Here is a 19,897-nt window from a genome sequence, read left to right as displayed (position 1 = left end):
CATATGTGAACAACAAGAAATTTAACAAACAAACCCATTATTTGCTTTTAAATTTATGGATTGTTGGTATATTCCGGTTTCGCACTTTCGTTGCTGCCGATACACAAAAAGTTCTCCGTTTCGCTTTTTAGTCATCCCGAGAATCATCACGTGACCGTTGTTTTTATTCAGATTTGCAAACTGAAAGGTGTTTAAACGCTTTTCCCACAAAATTGGAGAAAATATGTATTTCAAACGACTTGCCAATCCAAAGAACACATATCAATGTATCACTGATTCTGTTTGAATGTCCCTAACTCGCAGGTAACAGAAAAATATCGGTTCGTGAAATTTTACTTTTTTTTGTGACATTCGGCCGTACCTCAGTGGAGTACCTTTAATGCAAGAAAAGCGCTAATTATCCATAATCATTCTGCTGCGAAAACCCTATTTGTTTTAAACATTATGTGTGTTAAGTATTGCGCAAAAACAATTGCATCTATCTTTTTCCTTTTGGACCATGCCAAGTATGTTTGTATTTTTTATGTATTACATAATGAACATATTATGAATACAATATATCTATTCAATTATAGAATTTATTGAAGAGCTAATGTTCTATAATCTTATAATCAAAACGTTGACCATGAAATGTGAAAATAAACAAAGTTGATAAATCCTGAAAGCATAACAAGCTCAATTATCTAAAGAAAGCTTTTACTCTGTTACGTAATTATTTTTTCTACAGGCAATAACTGGAACCTTAAAATCAAATAAATCAAAAGGCAAATTTTATATGGAAAATATTTTTTGCGAAATATGAAAAAAATCTGAATGGCGAGTGACCATTTTTAAGATGTTATAATGTCGTTTCATATTTGATGAAAAATGGAGAAAAAAATATCTACCTCTTTTAATTTTATTGCCAAGAAAGAAAAGCAATATAAATTGTTTAAGACAATCCCTAACTTTTTGCGAAACTGTTATTGAACAATGCCCAGTTATACCATGAACATATAGACTTTTAAGCTTGTTTATATGTATATACAATTTAAAGGGTCTTTATTTGCTATATAATGAAACTCAAATATAGCTTTGATCTGGCTTATGAATTCTGCAACTGTATCAACGCAAATCATTATTTCTTCAGCTTGTTTTTTTTCTTCATATTTTCGTCATTTCTTTTATAAAGAGAACGAATAGGATTGCTTGATTCGTACCATAAATATACAGACTCAATCAAACCGAGTCTGCAATTTTCAAGTATTTTGTTGTGATAAATGCTTCCGAGGGATCACTTTCTTTCCAGATTTTTTTTAATAAAATAAATAAATTGAATTTTCATTTAAAAGGCAAATTAAAAAGTATAATTTTCAAACTAATGACAACATACCGGGCATGGATTAACGTCATATTACTCGGTCCTATGGCCGATTTCAAAACAATAACTTCAATTTTTAAACCTTATTTATGAAAACACAGTAAATTATCTCAGATATTGAACTATTGCGTATTTTTAAGTTACTTCTTAGCCAATCAGGGAAAGACATTTTAAAGCAATTTACAGATTATATAATAATATTGATAATTAATAGATGCGTGACACGATTTAAATACGAAATTTATTATTGCCGACTTAAACTCTGTTAATGCAATATAACCATTATAATAACTTTAATTTTTATATTGAACTAAAGTTGCTGATTGTCAGACATAACCCTTTGAAAAGTAGTCTCTAAATATAAATATGATTTTCGTCTCCGTCCACTTTCATATTTGCATTTCATTTTTATTTTTAACAAATACGACGCATATCTGACTGATTTTTGGTTAGGGTAAATTAGGGGATACATTTTAAAGAACTATGGTAAATGAAATATATTAACATTTCCAGCCTTTTTGTGATAAAGAAATGCTACTGACTGTCATCGAAAGACACATTTGATAGAAGTCCCTAAAATTAAGCATGAATTTTGACTCCGCCTACTTTCATAATTGTTTTTCACCAATATGCTCAGATAAATACAAATTTCCGTGTGTTAAATTTAATGAAGCTCAATATTTGATGGCTGAAACTAAGAAAAAATGATAATTATTTGTACGTTCTTACAACTTTACCACATGATAGTTCTTTCATATACTCAAATTTCTTGATACAATTCTTGTTTATGCTTTTCGAGACGTTTCATGCCGCAAAATATATGATAAACAAAATCAACAAGAAAAGGCGGCGTTCAATGAACGCAACTCTTAAACGACACAGCAACAAAGACCAGGGGAAAGGAGCCGTTGAGGAACCCAAACAAAAATAGGATAGGACGCAAGGCAGAGCCTGGACAGAATAAACACATAAATGATACCTAAAAAGAAACAATAGTAACAGAAAAGGAAATCAAAGATAATAAATAATTGATTGATTAATAGACCAAGAAAAGTAAAAGGGAACAGGGGCAAAATCAAACAAACAAAAATTTCATGATGGCCCTGAAATCACTCACCTGTATATAGGCCGATGTATCATGATACATATTTATGCTCTAGATCTTTTTTTTAAAGAAGATTTTTTTAAGTATTTAGTTTACATATATAAGGAAAATCAATGACTCTCGGGGCGGGAAAACTTTAACCCCAGTGCTCTTATTTGAACTAATTAGTTGACACACATTTGAAGATGTTTCACGCAAATTATCTTTAGCTTTAGCTCTTTTGGTTTTTAGCTCACCTGAGCATATGCCCAGGGTAAGCTATTAGGATCACTCTTCGTCCGTCGTCTGCGTCCGTCGTATGTCGTACGTCGTACGTCGTCCGTTGTCCGTTCACACTTTTCAAACGACATCTCCTCTGAAACCATATGGCAAATCATAATGAAACTTCACAGGGATGTTCCTTGTGTGAAGCCTTAACAAAGTTGAATCCATTCCATGCAGAACTCTGGTTGCCATGGCAACCAAAAGAAAAAAACTTTAAACATCTTCTTCTAAAAAACCAAAAGAGCTAGAGCTTGGATATTTGGCATAAAATATCTTCTAGTGAGTGTCTACCAAGATTGTTAAAAAAAAAGCCCTGGTGTCAAAATTGGCCCCGCCCCAGGGGGTCATTGATTTTCCCTATATGCATATAGTAAAAACTTAAAAAATCTTCTTTTAAAGAACCCAAAGAGCTAGACCTAAGATATTAAGCATGAAACATCTTCTAATGAGTGTCTACCAAGATTGTTCAAATAAAAGCCCTGGGGTCAAAATTGGCCCCGCCTCAGGGGGTCATTGATTTTCCCTATATGCATATAGTAAAAACTTAAAAAAAATTCTCTTAAAGAACCCAAAGAACTAGAGCTAAGATATTTAGCATGAAACATGTTCTAATGGGTGTCTACCAAGTTTGTTCAAATAAAAGCCCTGGGGTCAAAATTGGCCCTGCCCCAGGGGGTCTTTAATTTTCCCTATATGCATATAGTAAAAGCCTTAAAAAAATCTTCTTTTAAAGAACCCAAAGAGCTAGAGCTAAGATATTTAGCATGAAACATCTTCTAATGAGTGTCTACAAAGTTTGTTCAAATAAAAGCCCTCAGGTCAAAATTGGCCCAGCCCCAGTGGTCATTGATTTTCCCTATATACATATAGTAAAAACTTAAAAATCTTCTTTTAAAGAATCCAAAGAGCTAGAGCTAAGATATTTAGCATGACACATCTTCTAATGGGTGTCTACCAAATTTGTTCAAATAAAAGCCCTTGGGTCAAAATTGGCCCCACCCCAGGGGTCATTGATTTTCCCTATATAAATAGAGTAAAAACTTAAAAATCTTCTATTAAAGAACCCAAAGAGCTAGAGCTAAGATATTTAGCATGAAATATGTTCTAATGGATGTTTACCAAGTTTGTTCAAATAAAAGCCCTTGGGTCAAAATTGGCCCCGCCCTAGGGGGTCATTGATTTTCCCTATATTGCATATAGTAATTAAAAACTTAAAAATCTTCTTTTAAAGAACACAAAGAGCTAGAGCTAAGATATTTAGCATGAAACATGTTCTAATGGGTGTCTACCAAGTTTGTTCAAATAAAAGCCCTTGGGTTAAAATTGGCCCTGCCAGGTGGAGGGGGCAAAAGTCATTGTTTTTCATTATTTGTGTATAGTAAAAACTTAACATCATGAAACATTTTCTAATGGATGTCTTCCAAGTTTGTTCAAATAAAAGCCCTTTGGTTTAAACTGGCCCCGCCCTGGGGGCCCCAGGGCCATCATGACCCTCTTGTTTAAAAGAAGTTTTTTAAGTTGTTACTATATACATAGAGAGATAAACCAAGGACCCTATGAGGCGTGGCCAATTTTGACCTCAGGGCCTTTATTGGAACAAACTTGGTAGACATCCACTAGAAGAAGTCTCATACTTAATATTTAAAGTTTAGCTGTTTGGTTTTTTATAAGAATATTTTTTTAAAGTTTTAACTTTATACAAAAAAGGGAAAATTAATGTCCCCCGGGGGTGGAGCCAATATTTACCAGAAAGCTTTTATTTGAACAAACTTCGTAGACACTGACAAATAATTTAGTTCTAGCTCATTTGGTTTTTAAGGGAGTTTTTTTTCTCTTTTGGTTGCCATTGTGAACAGAGTCCTGCATGCAAGTAAATTCTTCAAAATAAATTTAAGTTGACATTCCTGTGAAGTTTGGATGGAATTGGCTTAGCGGTATATGAGGATATGTCGTTTAAAATAAAAGTTTACAGAAGAACGGACGACTGACAGTCGCCTGACCAAAAAAAAATCACAAAAGCTCAACATGTCACTTTGTGACAGGTGACCAAAAAAATTAAAATAGGGGCGAAAGGGAAGATATTCACCGTAGACGAGAAAACAACAAGGGACACAAACAAAAGTGTCATGAAAACAGTTTGAAACATCAGACATACATATGTGGATCACAGAGGGTTGCCTCCTTCGGTCAGCAGTATAAGCACTGCTGTGAAGTTTAAACTGGTTAATGGTGCACCTAACAAAATCAGTCAGTTACGTTTTATTGATAAAACATAACCATTATTATTAATTTGATTCGCGACTTAAATATACTGGCTACTATAAAATAAGCATCTGGGGAAGTTGTCCCAAAATTATTAGTTACTTACATACAGTTTTCGCTCTTTTCAACACTAAAATAGTCGGATTTTAAGATCATAAAATGATCATCAGCCGTCCTCAGTGTCCATGTACAGTCTTCGGAAACTCTGAATAAGACAGCAAACTATCATTAAATTCAACGTTTAACAGATCAATAACGATTTAAAAATGCTTCTGTGTTTCTATTTATCTAAAATATAAACAAGAGCGATCAGTAATAACATGTGTCGCCTCATGATGGCCAATTTCATGTTTGGACAAATTTTGTGACAGACAGACAGACGGACAGTGCACAACTAGACTTGGTACTGATCATTCCTGTAAAGTTTGGATAAAATTGCATCAGTTGTTTATGAGGAGTAGTCCGGACAAGCTTTTGTGTATCTGGCAACACACAGAAAAAACACCTTTTTTATCAAAGGGCCATAACTCGGCCAAAAATCATTCAACTAGAAAACCCGTGCAATATGCGCAAGGACTTGAGCTACAAATCAATCCTGTAAAGTTTCATTGAAATTGCATTAGTGGTATAAGAGAAGTAGACCGGACAAACTTTAAAAATGAAAATTATTAAAGGGCCATAACTCTGACAAAAATCATTGAACCGGAAAATGCTGACAATATGCACAACTAGACTTGGTACTGATCATTCCTGTAAAGTTTGGATGAAATTGCACCAGTAGTTTATGAGGAGTAGTCCGGACAAGTTTTGTGACGGACGGACGGACGGACGGAGACAGACAGACAGACAGACGGACAGACGACGGAGAAGTGATCCCTATATGTCGCCACTACTCCGTAGAGGCGACACAAAAAGCATAACAAGCTTTACCTGAGCTTATCGCTCTTGTTCTTCTCACCGTATTATGTGCTTAAAAAATCTGAGAAAATTATAACATGTTGACCGATTAATAATTCAATTCGGTAATATATCAAATATAAATTAGCTGCTTTCCTGAAAAGTCATATTATAACATTGAATTAAAGGAGATAGATTTTATCAAATCTTCTAAATAATCCATGGTCAGAGCTTAAATATAAGGCATGAAGCATCACTTACATACTCTATAATAAGAAGTTATGGCGTGCAACCAAGACAAATAAAAATCTTGAAAAAAGTCGATTCCTTTAAAACATTTAAACCCTTACAAAATATTAGGCTTGATTTGGTCTGTTCATGATCCGCTTATATTAGTTTTCATAAATTTGATAAGGGTACTTATATAAAAACGAATTGAAATCATCTGCTTTATATCATATTACCAGAATGAAAACATTTGTTAATATATCATGGAGGCATAAAACGTCCTAAAAATAATTCTCTGATTTTGTTTCCTTTAAAAGTTACAACAATATTTTTGTTTCTATTTTTATTATTCGCCGTTGCTTAAAATGCTATAATTGTATAATATTATCATCTTAATGCTCAAATGAAAGAGTATGAATATCATTAAATTAAAATACATTAGATAGACAGTTTATGTAAATAAAGGGAGGTCATTAGAAATATGTCTTCGATAACGACTTGTTCTAATTTCAATGTTCTTTTTTTAATTATTTCTCATGTTTTAAATTTTTTTTCATAAATTAAAAAGAAAATCTTGAATGTTTACAAATTTTGTCGCAAGGAAACTGATATTCAAACATGTATATAAATTTTGTTACGTTACATTCTAAAGTACAAAATACAATCTCGAACTATATCTAGTTTATTTTATGTGTAAATACTTTGTCGCATTTCCTACTGAAAATGAAAGAGTACGTTTATAACAATTTACCACACGAAAGAGTTATATTAAAGATGAAAGCCTTCGCTCAATAAATCATCAAATTTCTGAACTATTTATTTGTCGAAAACAGCACGAAGGCAGAGGCGTCATATAAACGCTCGTAATCGACCCATATAACTTGACATAAAATCAATGAAATAAGATACAAAAATGGAAAAAAACGTAAATTTCTGACATTTAAAAAATAAATTGACGAAAACAATTACCTGTAAATTTCTACACCATTTTTTACTCCCGTCCTGAGCCGAATTTCAGCAACACCACCCATGAGTTCCAAATCGATATCTCCGCCACATGGTTCTATAAATAGAGAATTGCCTTCAAATATTTTTTTTTCAATCTCAAAGTGCTTATCTTTATAAAATTTTATAATCATCATCTAAGTTAGCAGTAGATTGCTAACATTATTTAAGTTTTGAAATTGAAACAACATATTGATAAAAAACATACCTCATCTCTTTGAACGAAAATTATGTTTGGCTGCTTTAAGAATATTTGGAAATATTACCAGGACAGCAAAAATTAAATATTTAAATCCAAACATCATGTTTTACTATAACATTTGTTTGTTTATGATACAAAAAAAAACAACTTCGGTTTTACACAAAAAACATCAGAAACTGTTTATATAATTGTTCAACTTAATGAAAGAGTATACAGGATGGACACATATATTTTCTGTTGCCAAATAATTCATTACTTAGAATAATTACTTAGGCAATAGGAAACCCCTTGTACTAATTCTCTTTTTCATATAAGTAAATGGAGTGTTTGCTAGCTAATAAGGACGATTATTATACATACACATGTAATTCAGTCCTTATGAACAAAACATGAAATTTTATCACTTAATTATATCTTCAGTAGTGGTTAATAAAACGTTTTTCGTGTATTAAGATCTACAGAAGCATGGGAACGCGTTTAGACCCTAGTCCGCAATTGGCCAGGAATTAAATAATTTGAATTATTTTGGAATTTCGTCTTCTGCCTTCTTTTATCCCTAGTAGATGATTTTTTACTGTTCATACTACTCTGTCTTCCTTAGAGGCATTTAAGTACTTTTAATGGTCACTGAGTTTACTTTTATATTTATCTACATAATCATTTCTGTGGTTAACTTATTTCACATTTTGTAACCACAAAACATATTGGAAGTAAGATTAAGGTTTGGTGCACCAATGCATTAATGAAACTCCCCAGGAGTGCATAAGCTGCTGATCATTCAATTTGGTGCCATTCTGTGTTCTGATAGAAAGAAATTCAAACTTTTTGACATATACATAACTTATAATATGACTGTGTGCAATACGCTTGATCGGGCTTTTTGAGATATTCTTTTGCCCGCCATAGAGATTACATTATTTAAATAGACTAATATCGGAGTTTTCGTGTCCTGAATGTATCTTTGTAACCTGTGGAAGGAAACTGAGACTTATTGGCACAAATGCTTACTATAATGAGACGATTTCTTAGAGGCCGTAAATTCAATCAGGGATGTAATAATTCCGATCCTTAAAGATCGTTCAGCACGACATAATTGTTGTGCTTGTGTTAGTTTAGTTCTTTTATTCGGCATCTTTCTTGTTGGGTGGTTCCAGTATTCCTTACTTGAATACTGTTGGAATCACCCTTAGGATATGTGGCCTGCTTTTTAAATTTGTCTTTTGACGTCATATCTGTGATATGCAGGCTTTATAGCCTCAGATCCCCTTTCAAAATTTCCATTTTATTTAGTTCGGGCCCAATTGTTTTTTCTCGTTTATGGCAACATGCATTATTTTACTTGGGGACCATATGCCGCTTTTCATGGAATGGCACTAACGTGTCCACATTGAGGGTTCCATGATAACCGCCTATGAACACATCTGCGGATGATTTCAAAATTTCTAAGAATTTTACCAGTTCATGTTAAATGTTGAATTCCTGCTTAAGCCGGTGCTATGGGGCGTGGACGGTAGTATGCACTTGACAGTACCGTCCATGAACAGGCTCAATCAAACCGAGCCTGCATATTTTCAATTTTGCCGTGTTGGGCTTTCTTTAGGGATTCTTATTTCTCTCTAATTTTTCTTGTGACGAACTTTCACAGGTCAATGGCAATATCACACTTTGTCATTTTGTATCAATATCACTTATCCACAGCTTAGATATCTAATATATAGCATCAACATAAGTATTTCTACAAATGTTATAGAAATCATGAATTTAGGATTAAACTTGGCCATGTCCCGGCCCCTGGAATTCATTTGCTTAAACTAGAGAAAGGTATAGGAAATGAGAAATGATAAAAAAAAATTTAAAAGAAAAGGGGGGGGGGGTTTTTCCACAAAACACGGGCCCCGACAAAATAAAAGCCATAACGAGGGTACACAAAGGTACAAAACCAAATTTGGGGAAAAGACACAACAGTCCCAATAAAGAAAGGGATTTTTCAAAAAGTAAATTTTTTTTTTAAAAAAGGCCCATAGGAAAATTTATGGACTTTTGGGTGTAAACCCATGGGTAGAAAGGGGGGGTTTAATGGGAAAAAAAGGGGTTTAAAACGATGAAATTGAACGAAAAAAAAGTTAACGGAAAATTTAAAAACAAATCAAAAAATTTCCAAAAGTTAAATCATTTAAAACATTTTAAAAAGGAAAAAACGCAAAAGGGGAAACCTTCTTAAAAAGGAAAAATACAAATAACACCACTGGAGAGTTTACACCGGTTTTAGTCGTGCAAAACCTTACTCTTAGCCCTAGAAAATGAAAAGAATACCTGCGTAGTGAAATTCTAACAGTTGCCCTGGTTACATTACAGGAAATAAATAATTACGCATGAACGATACTGTAAATATGCACAGAAAGGTACAGCCTAATTTCTATAACAGAAATACTCTATCCCTTAACGGAATATGAGAAAACCTACAAGGGTAGGCCAAGCAAGACGGAAGACAGGTGAAAATTGAAACAACTCAGATGCAATTAGAAGAGGAGAGATAGCGTCCATATGGTAAAGGGTTACACACCAAACATGTGGTATACCTTAACATAATAGGGTCATAGCCTATTTTAATAAAACATTCTGATGATTTTGAGACAGCAGAAAAAATACTATGACCCATTAACTTGTGAAGTTATTAAACCACATATCCATAAAATTAGAATTGCTTATACCCAATCATAAATGGGTTTTTTAAATTACAATCAAATTATGATGGTAGAAATTTTTAAGATATTTAAGTAATTTATGATAGCGATATCAGAAAGTTTGCCAGTTATAGATTGCGTTTATCAAAATCATCCACACGACTGCAATCCCTAGCAAATCTATTTTACAGAGAAAATGCACTCCATATGATGATTCATCTAAATGTGAATAGTTATTAAAATCAAAATTATCTCTTTTAAGCATATCTTTTTTTCTTTTGATTTATAAAATGCTTCTATATTTAGCGTAAAGCATTGCCTTGCAAACCTTTATAACGGTTTTATGAATCATGCACTTCGAATGAAAAAAAATTAATTAGCCTTTGAGGTTAAATAGTATCTAAGGATAATTAAAAAATAACATTTTTCAGATTGGTTTATACTCTGATTGAAAGGTGATTTTTGATTGCTTGGACAAATTTATATTAGGGGGAATATTGCTTCGCCTTTTTTTGTTTCCCCTTGGAAAAATAATTTGAAATTTAAAAATTGAAAGGATACAATTTTTTTGGCGGATTTTGGGGTTCCCAATTAAAAACCCTTTTGTGATTTTTTATTCTTAATTTTAAAGCCTTTTTTAAATTTTCTTATTATCCCCGGGTTTGGTATACAATTTTAGTTTAAAACAGAGAACCCAGTTAACATCTTGCTTATAGTTTTTTGTTTGACTATAAAAACCTCAGTATGCTATTAAGCTTTTTTACAAACTTTTAGTGTTTTAAACATTTTTTTTTTTAACTTTTCATCACTAAGATTTTTATACATCATTTAATTTTTAAAATATCAAATCATTTACATCACTAAAAAAATTTTTATACTAATTGACCGTATTGCCTAGGTTGCACCACAGACTTAATATTAAAACTGACAAATAAGTCAAAATCAGATTTCGTTGGCCCTGATGTCTGAAGTGAGTGTACATAAATATTTGTGATTTGAATTTTAGGTAAGATGATACATACTTATCTTTTTTCTGATAGTGAGAAGACATGCAATCATCCTTGTAGATATGGGAAAAGATAATGTTAATATCTTTGTAATGGTTCAAACTGCATTGACATTAAAAACGAAAGATCAAAATACCTTTGTCGACATTGAAGTGACAGATTAAGTCACCTTTGTTGACATTTGGAAGGAAAAAAGATTTTAACACCTTTGTTGAAACTGAATGAAAATCTTAAACATTCTTGTTGACCAAAATGTACGTAAACACCTTTGTTGACATTGGATGAAAAAATGTAAGCAGCTTTGTTAAAATTGAAAGAAAGCATTCCAACACCTTTGTTGATATTGGAAGAAATCCTTTAAACACCTTTATAAAATAAGAAAGGGAAGATTTTAACACCTTTGTTGATATTGAGAAAAATGTTTACACACCTTTCATGGAAATGAAAAGGAACATTTAAACATCTATATCATATGGAAGTAGACACGTAATCACCATTGTGTACATTGAAAGGCAATTTCTTGCACCTTTGTTGATATTGAAGGCAAGCTTAAACATATCTGTTAACAAATTACAGCAGCAACAACAACAAAAACACACACAATTGAAACACCTTTGTTGTTACTGGAAGAAAGCGATTTATCACCTTTGTTAACATTGGAAAATGCATTTTATAACCTTTGTTAACTTCAAATGTTTACACTGGAAAGGAAAATTGAAACACTTCTGTTGACACTGTGAATTAAATTTAAATACCTTTGGTCACACTGCACAGGAGAATTTAAGTAGCTTTCTTGACATAAGAAAGAAGGAAGTATTTGCTTTCTTGACATAAAATAAAAGGACATATTAGTTGACAAATAACAACAACAGCAGCAACAACAACAACAATAACAAAATAACACAATATAAACACCTTTGTTGATACTGGAAGAAAGCATTTTATCACCTTTGTTACCAGTGGAAGAAAGCATTGTATTACTTTTGTTAACTTTAAAAGAGACAAATTGAAGATTTACAATTGAAAGGAAAATTTAAACACCTCTTTTGACAATGTAAGGTAAAATTAAACACCTTTGTTTAAGTAGCATTTTTTTACATAAGAAAAGGAAGATTTGAGTAGTTTTGTTGTCATAAGAAAGATTTAAAGAACAACTGCAACATACGCTCAGTGTGCACATTGCCTCATGCCCTAATACATTTTGCATGTAGAGTGATCTTCAAAATGTTTTGTAAGACGGAAAATCGTATAAACTCATTGCAAAAAGAAACCTTTCCTAACTTTTTATAAAGTCAATGAATAATCACTTGTTCAATCAAATAGAATATGACAAGGAAATGCTATGTTTAAAATAAACATTTCTCAAAACGCCAATCAATAAACAGGAAAGCGTAATTAGCAACACTAAATTACTTGTCTTCGCTTAAAATAGACCAATTTCAATTAAAACTCTACAGAGGTTGAAAACGAAGCTTGACTCTTTTAAAAAAAGGTTTCAAAATGAGTTTAATCATATTGGGTTATAACTGTTTATTAACATTTAGTATTAAGTAAAATGTTAAGGTTAAACTAATCTATCCAATTTATGAAATATGGTGTAAAATAATTCAATGGTTTCTCAAAACAACAGTTCTTAAAAAAATGCAATACTAGTACCCACATCTACATTGTGATATTTTACCCCTTAAGCACACATGTAAGGAAAGTATAACAGTATAAATAAGAAAAATACAACTGTACTTTTAAACTTAAACCTGTCCCAGTACTAGGTAACTGTAAGAAAAATTTATGAAACATTACCATTTTGTTATCTAGTGGCTAAAAATTACTAAAGCGTGCATTTCAGTGTCCTTCACTAGGTGCCTAATCTATCTTCTAGCAACAACCATTTAGAAACAACAGGAAACAATCATCCGCAATAAACACAGACAATACATACCTCTTTTCCTAGTCATTCACTTGAACCGGAACGGAACAATGGACCTTGACCAATGCTTGAGAAGGCCAGCAAACTTATTGTGTAGGTGCTGTTTGGGGATCAACTACTAATAGTAGTCATCTTATTCTCTCCAGCTACTTCTTGGTTCATCCACAGCACAATTGGTAGGTCTGGGTTAGTTGTATAAAATACTTTGTAACCCTGAAAACATCACAGAGGGAAATATTCATTTTGTTCTTAAAAAAAAACAAAAAACAAACATACGATAAAGTATTTCAATATGGTCATACTATATGTGAGATCCTATAATGAAATGGGGGTAGGGGTTGTGTAGAGGAGTGTTTAAGGCTTCTGTAACAAGATATAAATTATTTAGGCAAGCATTTACCTAATGGATACAAGTCATTTTCTTCAAAATGAGCAAATCCTATCCTAAACAAAAATATATGTCAATTGAAGAGAAACAAAATATCCTGAAAGGTTTCATAACAGTAAGGCATATGATGCGGGTGGCATATCGTTCCTAACCATTGAGTAAACAGGTTCTCGTAGAGCTTGTTTAATATCTCTTTTCTCATCAATATTTCAACAAAATAGGCTGTATGGTAATAATTTATAATTTGACATGGATATATCTACATTCTAATCACAGAAATATGTTGTTATAGTAGCCATTAAAATGTTTTTTCTTTCTGTAGGGAGAACTCATTTCCATTCTAGTGATTGTGTTAAAACGTAAGATCTAGTTTATATGAATCCGGTGTAAAGATTAAATTTATTGGAAAAATAAAGTATTTCATGGTCGAATCATGTGTGACAATTCTTTTTGAATTGTGGCAGCCTAGCATGAACACATGAACAATGCGGACCTCAATACGAGTACAAAAGTGGAATGAAATTTCAAACATTTCATAAAAAATATAACACAAAAAACAACAACAAAAAAACCCAACAAAACAAATGTCACTCAATCAATATCCATATATGAGACATAAAATCAATATGTGTCATACATGATCATGACTATGACCAGGCTCTATATTGATGTGTTCTTAACTTCTAATACTGATCTTGAAATCCCTTTTCCCAGTTATCCACTATTCTGACAAGTCCGTTCCAAAAGTTTAGTAAGATAATCTAAACATTAAATGTTTCAAATGCAAAATGTACAGATAAATTTTTGAACCTGAATAACTCCATTTGGTATCTCGGGCTCATCCCAGTCTATGCGTATAGTTTGAAGACTATGAGGTCGGGCTCTCACGTTTCTTGGGGCAGATCCTGGCGCTAAAATAGTAAAAATAAATTCGCATGTAAGTTACACGAATATGTTAGATAAATTAGCTGAAAGAATAAAATGTAAAGAGAAAAATGTTCATGTACACTTGATTTTAATCTCAAAAAATAGAATTTCAATAATCTTAATGCAGAAAGCAAATTGTTTTTTTTTCTTTCTACTACATGTACATATTTTGATTTCTCTTATACAAAACTTAGATTCTGTAATTAATAAAATGTAATATTTTAGCAAATAATTTTTCATAAGCTTGAATAGAGCAACATGCGTAAGTTTGTAGTTTACATGCATTTACAACAGAAAGCATGCCATAGATTGATAGAAAGTGATGCAAATATATAGGGGATAATAGATCCAATCAAATTAGAGATTTAGCTTTTTTAATGTCAATTAAAATCAATACAGTAAACTAACCCTCGTTTTTTCCTTATTTCTGTTTTGTTAGATTACCTCTAATAATGCCGACTTCTTTGAAACAAACTTAAACTTATAATTAAATCATACAAATTTAATTTAAATTAAGCTTCATGTTCCTGAGGGATTTAAAAAAGAAAACAAATAAAAAACTGTGCACACACAATGATTGTACCTAATTGTGCAAATGTTTCAGGTCCTGAAAATACGTCACTTCTAGTAAAAGCGATTGTGCATCTCAAACAGAAATACGAGGTACAAAAATGACACTTTGTTCTACTTTAATCGTCTAGATTTTGTTAAATAACAAACAAGTATAACGCAGCAAGTCAACATCAAGAGTGTGCAAAGGTAGACTGAGATTTAAATCTATAAAAGCTTAAAGTAGGATAATCTCAGTTTTATTTTTAAAAAGTCAAATCTATAAAAAACGATTGAAGAAACACCAAAAGATAAAGGAAATTCAAAACAATCAAATGAATTAATGAAAGTAATTAAGACCTGAACAATGAACTCACTTACCGTTCTGAAATCAAAGTAAGAAAAGTCCATCGCACAAATCAGCAGGGTCAAGGTAATAAGCAAAATTCACCTATGTGAACTGAGTAAGGTCAAGGTAATGAGCAAAATTCACCTATGTCAACTGAACAGGGTCAAGGTAATTAGCAACACTTACCTATATCAACTGAGCAGGGTCAAGGTTATAAGCAAAATTCACCTATGTGAACTGTGTAAGGTCAAGGTAATGAGCAAAATTCACCTATGTCAACTGAGCAGGGTCAAAGTAATGATCAAATTCACCTATGTGAACAGTGTGTTAGGTCAAGGTAATGAGCAAAATTCATATATGTCAACTGCGCAGGGTCAAGGTAATGAGCAAAATTCACCTATGTGAACAGTGTGTTAGGTCAAGGTAATGAGCAAAATTCATCTATGTCAACTGAGCAGGGTCAAGGTAATGAGCAAAATTCAACTATATGAACAGAGTTAGGTCAAGGTAATGAGCAAAATTCATCTATGTCAACTGAGCAGGGTCAAGGTAATGAGCAACATTCAACTATGTGAACAGTGTGTTAGGTCAAAGTAATGAGCAAAATTCACCTATGTCAACTGAGCAGGGTCAAGGTAATGAGCAACATTCAACTATGTCAACTGAGCATGGTCAAGGTAATGAGCAACATTCAACTATGTGAAACGAACAGAGTCAAGGTAATGAGCAAAATCATCTTTGTGAACTGAGCAAGGTCAAGATAATGAGCAAAATTCACTTAGTATGTCAACTGAGCAGTGTCAAGGTAATGATCAAAATTCACCTATGTGAAACGAACAGTGTCAAGGTAATAAGCAAAATCACCTATGTGAACTAAGCAGAGTCAAAGGAATGATAAAAATTCATCTATATTAACTGTCTATACTAGATGGCATATCTTAAAACAACTTCAAATTTCCATATCTATAATAGAAACCTGAGATTGAGATAACATCTTGAATGAATTCAAGGTAATCCTCATCATGTAATTAATTTCAAGAATATTTAAACTGATTTAACTGAATTTGAGATTCAATATCACCTCAATAAACTTGTTATTAAATTTGTAATAATGTTTTTTGATAACAACCAGTAACTTTTGCTAACAGTCGTATAAAAAATTCACATAACATTACTTTAAAAAACAACTTTTATCACTGCAGCAACACTTATTAACAACTCAGTCTTATGTGTAATCAAGCAATCTGAAAGTTATCCCAATATTCCAGATACAAAACGGTAAGAGCCACCATTTGAGTATGCAAAGCATACAAAGTTTGCAATTTTTTCAGTTATCTTTCAAAAGCGAACATCAAATCCGAAAATCCCCCTAACTAGATGTCAAAGTCCTCAAATTCATTGATCAATGAATTACACAACAAAATGAGTGCAAACAATTAAAAATTTAAATATTCTCTAGGAAAAAAGAGAAATCTAATCTAAAATTCTATTTTTAAAACAGGTTAAAAAAAAGAATTTAAAGAAAAATCATACAGCATACTTATGAGAGCTATACTTCATGTTAAATAAAACGTAAAGAAAATAAAATCAAAGTCCATATGTTATTCTTCTCACCCATTTAAATAATTTTCACTAGTGTTGAGACTGTTATCGTATTAAAAATAATTGTTGACAAACTATGTATGCTATTTTTTCTTTCCTTTTTTCTTACCAAAATTAAATACTTGATCTTAGCAAAATTATTGTTCCTCTTTGGAAAAGCACTCAATAACAAGTTTGTTTCCATCAAGATAAGAAGAACTTGGCCTTTTTTAAAATCCGAAATTGCCGGAAGAAACAGCAGTTCAGAACTGGGTAAAAGATCGTCTGAATTCATTTATGATTACACCAAACAAAATTATACTCATTTTTTATACCAAACCATGCACTGTCCGAATTATTTTCAAAAAGATACACTTAAAAATGTCTTTATAACGTGTCTTTGTATATATTAATATCTCTTTAATTATATATTTTCAAAGGAATAAAAAATTACATAAAGAGAATAAGTTTAAAAAAACTGTTTTTTTTCATATATTTTTGCCCCTTCACATAATTGTTTATTAGAGCGTGATATAGTTTATAACAGTGTTTGGATTTAGAAAAGAAAACAACAACAACACCCCCCTAACTTTGGCTGTAAAATATATATTTTATAATACATGCAATTAAAAACATTTTAGCTTTGTATGACTCATCTACCCATTAGGACATAAAACGATCGGAAAAGTCTAAAATTACTAAAATTACAAATAACCATTCTGCAGAGATGAATTTTACAATAGTTCTCAATTTTTGCACCAGCGATTATTGCTGAGCAAATTCCCTGTTTTCCTATAGAAAAAAACGACATATTTAGCAGGTAGCTTTTAAACTAATTAAAGCATTCAGTTCCAATTGTGGTATTTGTCTCAAATTAAATATTGCAATTTCCCAGTTTCAGTACTTGGAGTGTAATGAGGTACACACAAAGCCATGTTTTCTATAGCACATTTTCATCCTCCCCACCTGATTTTTAATTTAATTTTTTACAACCAATTAACCAAAAACAATGCTACAACCCATCTCCCATTGCTTTTTGCAGTGGAATTTCTGCGTAAAATTCTATAAAACTCTTGTTTATTCAAAATATTTTAGAAAACTTGCAATTTATTGATGTTATAAAAAATCATTATTATATAAAGAAGGATAAAAAACTTTTCAGTATGTTTGACAGGTAAACTCATTATGTAAGATATTCATATAACACAGCATATAAACTTTGAGAAAATTCTGTCTTCGCCTTTTCACACCCGTGAATCAGTGTTTTTATCTCCCTCTCTTACCTTATAAACACTGATTTAACCCGAGATTTTTTTTCCCTGTAATCTGGATCCTAAGATATAAGGGCTTATCAGTTAGTTGAAGATTATCTTATCTCCCATATCCACCTCCAGGCCACCCATGCAGAGCAATAACAGCTTTTATATTTCACAATTAGCAGTTAACAAATTACTTTATCTACAGTTTGCAAACACATCTTATTGAATTCCATTTAAATTTATACCAGGGCCCATTTACTTTCAAAAATAAAAATTGGCAAAATTTACCCATTAACCAAAAACAAGATGTTTGTCTCAAATTGCAGGCCATTTTAGAATTAAGTGCATTCTCGGAAGGATAATAACATCTTAACCAGTTAAAAAGTGATAGTCAACAAAAAAAAAACACAAAAAAACCACAAAAAACAATGTAACATGCACAGCAAGCGCGCATATTTTTTGCATACGTTTCAGAAGAAACTTTTTAACCTTTTTATTTTACAGATTGAGTACTAGGAAATCTTTCTCTGTTCTTTGAGAACCATATTTATTTCCAAAAGAAGAACAGAAATATAATTTTCATGATATCTTTGGAGGGATTTGCATTATTTTCATTATTTGTTTCAAATTCTATACAAATTCAAAAAACATTCTGAAAACTGATATTGGACAATACCTACTGTAAAATGGAAACAAATCTGTTTTATATAAAACTGGTTTTCGGAGGAGAGGACTACATGTTTTCTCAATTAGAGGAATTACTTACATCAATATCTTTATAAATTTTCACTTAATGGATAAATTGGGTGTTTTGTAGTATGAAAACAATTTGTACACAGATTCCTTCAAAACATCACATTATTGACACAGAAATGATTTACCAAGATGTTATGATACTAAAGAGATTGAATCTGATCAACATTGCACGCATCAGAATATTTATATAAACAGATAATATATGAAACTGCACATACATCTTTATAAAAAAATCCTGGCACATCACCCAGGTACATTTTAAACGTGGAAAGACTGTTTCATGATTTTATCAAAAATCTGCAGGAAAGAAAATTTGGGCTCCAAACTATAACATTTCTCTGTTTACAAAACTTCATAGAACATTGATATGAAAATCCTGTACAAATTATTGCTTCATCAAACATTATTGATTTCTGATATCTTACAGAAATATCTAGCAAACTCTTATTTCTTACATTTCCGAATTTGCGAAATGGATCATTGATTACAAATATGCAGAAAATAGTCAACTAAAATTAATGAAACCAATAATCGATATACAAAATAGCAATTTTCAAAAGTTTTAAAATTGGATTTTTCGTAAGAGAAATGTTTATATTATGCTTTTCAGTGGATTACTGATTTATTTGTGAAAATTATATTTGATAATTTCACAGTGAAAATTATCAAAATATAATTTCACACTTTTCAATGACGAAACTACTTTAATAAGATTTTCCCCATGTGGTACCTCAATTTTATTTTTTCTGACAATTCTGACAATGTCTGGCTGTTTAAAGGAAAGCAAAGTAACTTAAATGTCAAAAGTAATAAAAAGAAGAAAACCTACTTCTATTCATTCAAATTATCAATCACCAAATATCGTCTCTTTATTTTTTTGTTTCATTTTAACAGTCTGAAAAAAAAAACAATCCTTCCACATGCGAAACTGCTCTTGATGACATTTGGGCATATTTAGGTATCCTGCGAGCAATAACTGCTGTATGCTTAATGAAAACTTGAAAAGCAATGACAGCAATCAGCCCGAAGAATACGTTAACAACCTAGCGTTCGTAAGGCTTCCAAGTTTTCCAATTTCCTTGTCGCTTTTTTTTTAATGTTACACATCTTTCAACACTTATTTATTGTCTGTTACAATCCTCAAATA

The 19,897-nt window shown here is 31.7% G+C and overlaps 1 long non-coding RNA gene across 1 annotated transcript; it reads right to left on the bottom strand.

Moving 5' to 3' along the window:
- Positions 1 to 5,089: 5,089 nt before the first annotated feature.
- On the bottom strand, positions 5,090 to 12,988 carry LOC132754115 (uncharacterized). The gene is made up of 3 exons (XR_009629043.1): positions 12,954 to 12,988; positions 7,086 to 7,179; positions 5,090 to 5,196 (listed from the first exon to the last, which is right to left on the bottom strand). It is a non-coding gene; the product is annotated as an uncharacterized LOC132754115 (long non-coding RNA).
- Between the last annotated feature and the right edge of the window lie 6,909 nt (positions 12,989 to 19,897).

The sequence above is a fragment of the Ruditapes philippinarum genome, unplaced genomic scaffold (genome assembly GCF_026571515.1).
Source record: "Ruditapes philippinarum isolate M1 unplaced genomic scaffold, ASM2657151v2 ctg13634_1_1_1_1, whole genome shotgun sequence".
In the NCBI taxonomy this organism is placed as follows: Eukaryota; Metazoa; Mollusca; class Bivalvia; order Venerida; family Veneridae; genus Ruditapes; species Ruditapes philippinarum.
This window is presented reverse-complemented; position numbering and strand designations above follow the sequence as displayed.